This window comes from Primulina eburnea, chromosome 17, assembly GCF_022965805.1.
Source record: "Primulina eburnea isolate SZY01 chromosome 17, ASM2296580v1, whole genome shotgun sequence".
Taxonomy (NCBI): domain Eukaryota; kingdom Viridiplantae; phylum Streptophyta; class Magnoliopsida; order Lamiales; family Gesneriaceae; genus Primulina; species Primulina eburnea.
The window spans coordinates 3,219,570-3,226,363 of record NC_133117.1 but is presented as its reverse complement, the minus strand read 5'-3'; the positions used below and the strand labels follow the sequence as shown (position 1 = coordinate 3,226,363).

The 6,794-nt window shown below is 33.7% G+C and overlaps 1 long non-coding RNA gene across 1 annotated transcript; it reads left to right on the top strand.

Moving 5' to 3' along the window:
- The first annotated feature begins 5,092 nt into the window (after window positions 1–5,092).
- Window positions 5,093–6,564, top strand: LOC140818352 (uncharacterized). The gene is made up of 2 exons (XR_012114961.1): window positions 5,093–5,167; window positions 5,864–6,564. It is a non-coding gene; the product is annotated as an uncharacterized lncRNA (long non-coding RNA).
- Window positions 6,565–6,794: the final 230 nt, after the last annotated feature.

Here is a 6,794-nt window from a genome sequence, read left to right as displayed (position 1 = left end):
AACGGGTTTCGAACCGGTTGTTAACGAGTGGTTTGGACGGCTCAACAACCCTATCTACTTCACGTATAAAACTAAAAAGTTGCATCTTTATGATCACCTTCCTTGGACATCACCTCTGGTAATCCGCATCGATCATTTCTTGAATCCCATTTTTCCGATTCTAATTCTATCAAGCGTCGAAACATGATGCAGCCGTTTGAAATAGATCAACTTTTTGACCTCGATGAAGCCTTGACCATGCTGGAATACTCAGCCACGGAGTTAGACGAACGGCACGAAGCCGAAGCAACACCCAAATCGGCGGCCGACATACGGTTCGATGAAATGCCGGCGAAGGTCGCTGCGTGGCAGGATTCAGAATAGGCGGAGCAGGGGGTACGCAGGTCCCTTGTGGCCATGTTTTTCTTTTTTCATTGCATCGCGCAGTGGGTTACGGTGAACAGCTCTTGCCCTCTGTGCAGGTCAGCCGGCTGTCGCCCTTAGGGCTGATTTGCAATCTAATTTGTTTTCTACGAATTTTTTTTTTTGCTTTTCCAAAACTGTTTCGTGTTTGTTTTTTTATCAAATTTGTCGATTAATTTCATACCTAATTTGTGAGGACACTAGAAACTTGTTTCGGGACTTGTGAAATAATTAGTTTAGTTAAAGATTAATTTCAAAAGTTATCGGAAAGTTATGTCAATAACCTGTGCTAAGATTGGCTTAATTTAAATGTGTGATTGATAGGATAAGTTTTTATAATTAAGTCAATAGCTATAGTTGTTAGACAAAGTATAATTTATTTTATTTATATTTGTAACAATACAGAGTGTACCTACTTGAATGCTAATGAGTCGGGTTGTTAGACTCATTTCGTTACTGTCGGCCCTATCTCTAATAGATGTAATATTACCTGTTAAGATCTGGTGTCATTCTTTTACAGCCTACTTAGCCAATCAGATCAAGCTGCGCAATGTCAATAACTTCACGCATGAGATTTCTCAAGAAATAATCTATCCCAATACTATCATCATTCATACACGATGAACCCAATAGTGATATTATCAAATTCAAGGCAGAATTATGAAGTATTTTTGGGCGTGTGTTGCACAAAGTTTGCATAGTGTAATTTCGAAAATATTCGAAATTATTAGCTAGCTATTTGATCCATTGCTCAAACATTAAGATTCGAAGCTCGAAATTTTCGAAATGTATATGTAACTAATATATAATTATATTATATTAATAAAATATTAAAGCTCGTGACTATGAAACAAATAATTTTGAATCGATTTCGGCTCGAAAAAAAATCTGAAGATGTTTGAGTTCGGCTCTGTTGGTAAGGATGTCTTATTTGAATATGCTTCTGTCAGGGGACTCACCTTGTTAATTGTTGTTGTAGGAGACCTATGCGAATCCTTCGGCAAATCAGACAGGGAATTAGGGATGACAATTTCCTCCGAACCCGTTGGAGGATCCGATACCCGACCCGAATAGAAGAGGGTATGGAGGGATTTTTAGACCCGATTAAATAATTGGGTAATTGGGTATGGGGATTTTCGGGTTCGGGTATGGAGGCGGATTTGATATAATCCGACCCACACCCGACCCGATTACCCGTTTAAATTAATATATATATATATATATATATATGTATGTATATATGTATATATATAGTAATTATATTTATTTATATTAAAGATGCATCTTCTCAAATCCAAGTAAATCGATATCTTTTCTTTTCTGTTCCCTTTCACTTTCACTTTTACATTTCAAGGTTTTACCACTTTTTTATTTTTCATTCAATTTCTCATCTTCTCCGCTGGTAAGTTTATTCCATGTTTGATTTCAAAAATTGAAAAAATGGTTTATTTCTTGATTATGGTTCATCGTATTCCTTAGTTCGGAGACATGTATGATTAGTTCGGAGATGAAGACATGTGCGTCTTAGTTCATTGTATTCCTTCTACAATGTCAAGTGAAGAAGACATGTACGGTTAGTTCGGAGATAAACCGATCTAGTTTTATTTTGGGTTGATAATGTTTGCATATGATTAAACTAGGGGTAGCCCATACATTATTAATCAATTGAATTAAAATTTTTTGGATATGATGTAAATTCTACTATATTTTTGTTGAATTGCATACTTTTGTTCAACTAATATAAATTGAATTGCATACTTTTGTTCAACTAATATAAACTATTTTTAATATTTTGTTATTTTTTCTATAAAGTTTATTTTGTAAATTTTTATCATTAATAAATTTTTTTATTGTTCATTTAAATAATTTTTTAAATATTCATAATTTCATTGAAACAATTTAAATTTGAAAAAAATTCAATTGTATATGATGGGTATTTGGGCAGGGTATGGGTATCCGATAATCCGATGGGTATGAGGATGAGTATTGAAATTCAATACCCGATGGGTATGGGGATGGGTTTGGGGATGAATTTAATAAATGGGTATGGGGATGGATGTATGAAATCCGACCCATACCCTACCCATTGTCATCCCTACAGGGAATGCAAGGCGTGTACAATAATTTTTCTTAAGAAACTATTTGTTCTCCAAAAGATGTTACACTCATACTATGAAAATGTTCTCTCAAAATACAATGCATTCCTAATAATGTTGTTTCCAATATGCATACTTGAAAACAATCTTGAATACCTTGTGATGATACTCTTGGGACATCTCGGGTCGTGGGTGTGAATTGTGTTCAGGTCATGGATAACCCGAGACATTTGATTATGCCCCCATAAGAGCTCGGATCATGGATGACCCGGGATGTCCATGACCCGGGATGCTAAACGGATAGCCCAAATCTGGGTTAAGTTGCAGGATAGATTTTTTAGAAGCCAGGCAGGTAAATGTTCGGGACATATTCTCTCCGGACAACCAGATGTGCGGGCTCTCGAGCCATCTCCCAAGAAGCATCACCCAGGCTACCTCGATAACAGTGCCGCACTCGAGTACTATCTTATCTGTCAGAACTACAGGGGTTTGACGTGTCAGAGAAGCTATCAGAGGTAGGGTGACTTGACAAAAAGTCAACATCAAAGACTATGAGTGGTAGGTGTACGCACAAATCGAGGTAATTTTTGATTTTCCTTACTATAAATAGCATGTATGCATCTCATTTAAAGGATTCTAAAAACTTTAAACTCTCAAGCACACATATATTCTCACATATATAGCTTCTTTGTCTTCAACCTGCCGACTTTAGCATCGAAGTGGTCACGTCGGACACCCCTCCGACACTCATTCACGATTTCTTTTCATTGTTTGCAGGTCGCGATCGAAGCCATCTACTTTGCTCATTTTCCTGAACAACATTATTGATTCGATCCGGTGGAGCACCTAACCCGGCTCATCCATTTCATTATGATCGCATCACCTTGGATTTCTTCAAACTTGCTAATTGAATGTTTGATATTTGTTTATACTGTATAACAATATCCAAACAACACTTTGAAAGCAAAGTAATTTGGAAGAAGAAATTTATGCTACGAAGTTGATGGAGGTTTTGCACATTAATTTCATGTGTTGTCTATGGAAAATGATTAGTCAAAAAATGACGAACGATTCATAATTTATTGTGTTAGAATCATTCTCCATGATAAGACATGTCTTTTGGATCATAATCATTCGTTCAAACATCAAAAGATACCAAAATAATGAAATGAACGCCATAAATAAATGTAAGTAACATTGTATAGCAATTATAATACGGATAAACATCATGAACAGATGCAATTATTTGTTACATGGTGCACAACGCTTCTGGTTCACTTAGGTTCTTACAAACCCGATTTTCCGGCTAGCACCGACTCTTTGGTTTCTGTTGAAGTCATGTCTCAAGCGATTTTAACTATCTCATTAGACTATTTTCTAAAAGCTTAATGAATCCTTCTTTGTTGAGATCAAGTGTGCCTGCTGCGATTGTCATAGTCGATGTCCAGTCATCTATAACATATTCTCTGTTTTTGAAATCCAATACGTCAAGACTAAGCATAACTCCATAAGGATATATTGGTTCTAAAAAGACTTCTCATAGAGTATTTGTTGCAAAGAATTTGATTTCTCATTGACTTGTTCACGCTAGGGTGCTCCTCCACCTTATTGAAAATCTGTTTAGGGTTCTCTCATATTTATATTATAAGATCACATACTTTCTTTTTGTGATTCATGGGAAGATGACCAAGTTATTAATGAAGGTTTACCTCTGTTGTATTCATTTTCAGATCTACAACTTTGAATTCGCAAAAGATTCTGCGAAGTCTTGAAGATCTTTTAGATCAACTTTTTCTATAGTTGTCATCGGCTTAATTTATCTTTTGAGACAGTTTCAATCAAATTGATCTTTTTTCTTTGTCGTTTAAATGTTTTGGCATTTCCTTGGACTTCCTCTCAGGTGTAATAAGAGTTCAATACCAAATGATGATGATAATCTTCCTTTCGAGGCCTTTTACTATAACTTGGTTGTTATTCTAGAGTATAAATTCTTGTTTGAATATTCTTTATTGTTCCAAAAATTTCTTCTTATTTTTCAAGGATTTCCTTAATTTTATATGGTACATAATATTGTTGATTACATAATTTTGTACCGTCTTTTGGATCTCTCTACGATCTTCCGAGAGTTTAGAGAAATCCAGTACTATTTTTAGAAACCTATTATTTTGAATAATTAGTTTACATTAAGACTCTGATGTGTTTCTTTTTGTTTAATATATCTAACATTTGTTAGATCTTTTTGTAAATATTCCAAAGTATTGGAATAAATCATATAAATAATTAATCTCGAAGATAGATTCAAATCCATAAATTTTGAGAAAATTCTCCTCCTCGAACATTTAATTACACATTAATAATAACATTGTATGTCGAAGTATTTTTACTCCGACTCTAATATCATTTCTGATTCAATCATAAATAATTAATAATTGTAGAAATATTTTTGTCATACTAAAAAATTTAAACAATGCTTATAAAGTATAAAAAATGAATAACATACTTTTTAATTCGAGAATTTATCTCCCATTCTCCCTTAAAAAATCTCGATTATGGCAAAAATTAGAGAAACGTGTGAATCCTACTTGCACTGTTACACATATCATTCCAGCAAAAAAGTTAGCTTTATATCACCTTCCTCCGACATCGCTCGTCCCCTTCACCTCTTGAAAGTTGCCTCAGGGTATCTCCAACCCTGCGCCAAAATGGCGTTTTACACCATTTTGGCGCAGGGTTTCTTCCCCAATGGAGCTGCGCTATTTTGCCAAAATAGCGCAGCTCCATCTCCTCTGCGCCAAATTTGGCGCAGAGCTCTTTAATTTTTTTTATTTTTTTTTGTTTTTATTTATTATAAATATTATATTAAAAATTATAAATATTATTTAAATAATAATTTAATATTAATATATTATTTTAATAATTAGATATAATGATTTATAAATAATAATTAAGGAATAATTTGATTTAATAAATAATAAGAAAAAATTAAATAAATAAATAAAAAATAAGGAATAATTTGATTTAATGATTTTTTTAATGTTTTTTAATTAATATAAATATGTATTAAATATTTTTAATAATAATATTATATAAATGAAGAGTAAAATTAAATGTGTTGATATAAAATATAATTCATAATAAAAATTCAAACACAAAAAAATTAATTATAACTATAATACTAATATTAACATTAATTATAATTATATTGTTAAATTTATAAATAAATAGTAAACAAAAAGAATATTTTAGGAATATACTTTTTAGTGTAAGATTTGAAGTAAATGGGTTGGAGTTGGATGTTATATTTGGTGTAAAAACTACACTATTTTGGTACAGAAACTGTACCAAAATAGATTTATAGGTTGGAGATGGCCTCATGTTCATTAAATATTTTAATTGCGTCATCCTTTGACTATGCAAGAACTCCTATCAAGTTGCGTGGACACTTCGTCCTTCCGGAACCTCTATAAATTCAGACGTTCCCAGAACCCAAAATCCAGATCGATAATTTCATTGAATCCCATTTTTCCCATTCTGATACTATCAAGTGCCGAATCATGTTGCCGCGGTTTGAAATTGATCAAGTTTTTGACCTTGATGAGGCCTTGACCATGCCGCGGGAAGATTCAACAGCGGAGTTGAATGAGCCTGAAGCCAGACCCGTATCGTCTGCCGACATTCTGTTCGATGAAATCCCGAACGTGGTGATCGGCGGAGGCCGCTGTGCCGTCTGCATGAAAGGGTTCAGAGTAGGTGGAGCAGGGGGTACGCAGGTCCCCTGTGGCCATGTTTTCCATGTGAATTGCATCGCGCAGTGGGTTTCAGTCAATTGCTCGTGCCCCTTGTGCCGGGACCGGCTGTCGTCCTGAGGCTGATTTTTGTCATTTCCTTTTTCTTTTGAAATTTGTTTCTTGTATGTTTTTTTTTTTTTTTTGGGCCATGTTTTTAGTTAGTTTCTTACCTGATATGTGAAGCTCCATACAAACAAACTTGTGGCAAGATTGGGTTAAATCTGTCACAGAATCCTTCCTAAACTTAAAAATCATATGCATTTCTCTTGCAAATTGTCCATTTCAGTCTGATTTTAATTATGCATGTTTTGATATGTGATATTTTTAGCTATGTATGTTTCGTTAATCAATTATAGACATGCAATTTTGTTTTTTTAATCAATTTTAGTTATTCTCGTTAAAATTACGTAATTAAATGATTTATATTTTGTGAAAATTTATAATTAAGTTGTCAAACATACGTAAATTTCTCGAGAAATTTTTTAGACGTACTTTCAGAAATTTAACA